Source organism: Gekko japonicus, unplaced genomic scaffold, assembly GCF_001447785.1.
Source record: "Gekko japonicus isolate JY-2015 unplaced genomic scaffold, Gekko_japonicus_V1.1 scaffold2411, whole genome shotgun sequence".
Taxonomy (NCBI): Eukaryota; Metazoa; Chordata; class Lepidosauria; order Squamata; family Gekkonidae; genus Gekko; species Gekko japonicus.
Window position 1 is genome coordinate 266,013 of NW_015162021.1, and position 3,926 is coordinate 269,938.

Here is a 3,926-nt window from a genome sequence, read left to right on the forward strand (position 1 = left end):
TAAGACGAGAACATAGGCGTGATGACCAGGCAGATAACAATTAAACAAAATGGTTTATTAACACAGGACTGGGGCAAGGAGAGCAAGACAAGGTGCTTTAAAAGATCTAACAGTTTAAAAGGCAAAATAAACACAAACCTAACGTGACTACCTAGTTCGCGTAACTGGTTACTACTCCAAGGCCCACAGCCTGCCAGGCTATGCTACCTGCCCTCACTCTGTCCCCAGTAGGGTTGCCAAATGGATTTTGGCCGGGAGTGGGGGGCTCCTGGCCGGCATCTAAATCGTGCGTGCGCGCGCCGCATGTGCGTCACCTGGAAGTGACGTCGCACGCTGGGGGGCGGGGCCCCACCATTTGAGGGGAAATCAAACCCGGTTCTCCCAGATTAGAGTCCACACATTTAATCACTATGCCAAACTGGCTCTAATTTATGCAGCAGCCATATCGCTCACTCTCAGCTTAAATGCCAGTAGCTCACAAAGTAGAATTTTTGCTCCCAAGACTCCACCGCTTGGAGGGAGCATTAGCAGTTACCCACCATAAGGAGGTTTCTCTCCCAAGATAAAGGGGGTGGGGGTTTGGGATGGACACTTCCTTGCTACCCAGCAACAATAAAACCATTAGTTGGGATCTCGTTTGTAGGCTGGAAGAAACAGCCAGCAGTTGTACTGGCTGAGTTTGGAGTCAGGGTTAGGATTGCCAACCTCCAGGTGGGACCTGGATATCTCACATGAACAGGCATGAAGCTGCCTTGTATTGAATCAGTAAATACAAAATAAATTGCTGAAAAAGTTCACAAAAATATAAAGATGTAATACATTTCAAATATCAAAGATGTAATTTAATATTTGTTTTCCAGCAGGTGCTAGCAGGTATACAGCACAGGAACAAGGACGAACACTTCTCGAGTCTATCTGCGTTCGTTTCGAGTGATCTTTCTCAATCTCCTATCAACAATAACAAATACAATATAATAGGAAACAAGAAACTCCAAAAAGTCTCACAAATGACTTAAATACAACTTAATAAAATTGTGAAATAATACATACAGTCTTCAATATTCAATGAACTTCTGCAATTCAATGCACCACAAGGGTATCCAAAACATTCTGTCAATTTAAACATAATAACAAATATTAAATATAGTTAATGTTCAATAAACAAATCAACAGTCCAAAATAAAGGTGGTCATCCTGAATACTATATATCAATAACTCACCAAAATGGCTCACACAGCTCCTACACACTGATTCTTTTACATGGACAAGTCAGTCTTACTAGTTAATTGGAAGCTTCCTCTATAAATACAAAGTGCATATCCGGTTTGGGCAGCCAACTGACCAGAAGAGAAGGTAAGTATGTCATAAGTTGGCTCCTACACACTGATTCTTTTACATGGACAAGTCAGTCTTGCTAGTTAATTGGAAGCTTCCTCTTTAAATACAAAGTGCATATCCGGTTTGGGCAGCCAACTGACCAGAAGAAAAGGTAAGTATATCATAAGTTGGCAACCAGCTATTTACAAAGAGGGTAAATATGTGGAAGAGTATAGAACAAAGTATATTAAGAATAGAGAATCTCATGAAGGGTTTAAGGAACATAATAACAGGCAGGGATATAGGAGGGTGTAGATTCATTCTCCTAAAAAACATGATAAATCAAGGGCAGCATTGAGACCAGTGGGATATTCTGTTTTTAATACAAAAGTCCAGAAAGCCTCTCTTTGCAGTAATATTCTCTGCATGTCACTGTGTGTATAAGGTTTGGGTTTCACCACTTCCAAGACTACACATTTAAAGTCATTGGGTCCGTGGCCCGCTATATCAAAATGCTGGACCATAGGAGCCGTTATACATTTATGCTTCAATTTCGATCTGTGTTCCAGGATCCTAGTTCTCAATGCTCTTGAAGTTTGCCCGACATACCTGTGCGCACAAGCACATGTAATTAGGTAAATGACGGACTTCGTGGCACAAGATGAAAAATGGGTGAGTGTTTTCTTAAAATTCAGTTCCGGAAAATCCAGAACACCTGTCTCTGACATCAAAGAACAGGCCGCACAGTGACCACATTTGTGATGCCCAGGTGGTAAAGTGTCTTGCACAAGAACTTTAAAGGCGTCTGCTCTGACAAGTTTGTCCCCAATGTTCTGTGTTCTTCTAAAGCCTATATGAGGAGGTAAAGAGCACGCCCCAATATCCCCCAAAATGTGCCAATGCTTGAGAATGATTTTTTTAATAATATAAGATCTATTTGTATGTTCTACCGCCCAGAATAATCTGTTGTCATTTTTACGATCTAGTTTAGATTGGAACAGTTCCGGGCGGTCCCGCCGTTCCGCTCGGAAACGGGCACTCTGAATCACATTTAAAGGATACTTTCTATTTATAAATAGGCTACTAAGTCTATCTGCCTCCAATAGAAAGTCCTCAAACGTAGTTGAATTTCTCCTGGCCCTCAAAAACTGTCCATAAGGTAAATTATTCTTCAGATGTTGTATATGGAACGAATCAAAATGAAGTAATGAATTTTTATCAGTTTCTTTATGATAGGGGCGGACTGCCAAACTACCATTGTTAACATACACAGTGGTGTCCAAAAAATTAACTCCAGTCATACTGGCAGTATGAGAGAACTTGATGGATGGATGAACCGTATTAATCCATTGTACAAAAGATAATGTAACATCCATATTTCTGATCACAAGAAATAAATCATCAATGTACCGTTTATAAATCAAAATGTCTTTAAAGTAAATATTAGTGGTATTATTAATAATCCAATCACTTTCAAATGTGCCCATAAATAAATTAGCGACACTGGGTGCGAAGGAGCTACCCATGGCAACACCTTTGACTTGGAGGTAAAATTCATCACCAAATCTAAAATGACTTTTCTCAAAAATAATATCAATGAGATCTAGAAGGAAATGGGTGGGTGGATGTAAATGAGGTCTCCTTTCAAGTGTTCTTAACAGGCACAGCCTAGCTTCTTCGTGGGGGATGTTAGTATACAAAGCCCCCACGTCCATGGTAAGAATCACCGCCCCTTCTGGTATGTGCTTACCCTCAATATGTTGTATAAAATCCCTAGTATCCTTAATATAAGAATCTAAAGAGCTAACAAAAGGTTGGAGAAAAGAATCCAGGTACATAGATAGTGGTTCAAGCAGGGAATTCGTCCCAGAGACTATAGGTCTACCTGGCGGAGGAAACTCAGATTTATGGATCTTGGGGAGTGTATAAAAAATAGGCACTCTATAATGTTTTTTCTTCAAAAACTCTGCCGTCTGTGTAGATATATATTCGAAAAGGATCCCTTCATTAACTGTTATAGCAATGAGTCTAATTATTTCATTGGAGGGATCACATTCCATCCTCTTATAAAACTCAGTGTTGTTTAGTTGTCTTCTTACTTCAGCTATATAATCGGTCTTATCCTGAATGACAACTGCTCCTCCCTTATCTGCACCTTTAATTATGATATCCTCCCACTCCACTATTTGTTTTAAACTTTTCCACTGCTCTATGTTAAGATTGAATCTAATAGGTATTTTATTTTGTTCCATGGATAATATATCCTCCAATACCCTGCGCTCAAAAACCGTAATAGAAGCATGATAAACAGGTGGATTAAACTGGGATTTTTCTTTAAAAGGGGTAATTATCACAGACTCAGAATCTGCAAAGAACACTTTCAGTTTAATGAGTCTTATCAGCTTGAATATATCAATCCTTGTTTGAAAGGCATGGTACGTGGGAGAAAAGACAAAACCCAAGCCTAAATTAAGTACGTCATGCATATCCTTGGTTAAAGTCTTGCTAGATAAGTTAACTAATAATTTTTCTTCCTCCCTCGTTTGTAGCCCTGATAGGATGATTGCTCTCTCTTGCTTTTTGCTCTGCGTTCTAAAAAAGCCCGTCCA

At 39.7% G+C, this 3,926-nt stretch overlaps 1 long non-coding RNA gene across 1 annotated transcript; it reads right to left on the reverse strand.

The window, feature by feature from the left end:
- Positions 1-915: 915 nt before the first annotated feature.
- On the reverse strand, positions 916-2,198 carry LOC107105518. The gene is made up of 3 exons (XR_001482342.1): positions 1,221-2,198; positions 1,051-1,110; positions 916-948 (listed from the first exon to the last, which is right to left on the reverse strand). It is a non-coding gene; the product is annotated as an uncharacterized LOC107105518 (long non-coding RNA).
- Positions 2,199-3,926: the final 1,728 nt, after the last annotated feature.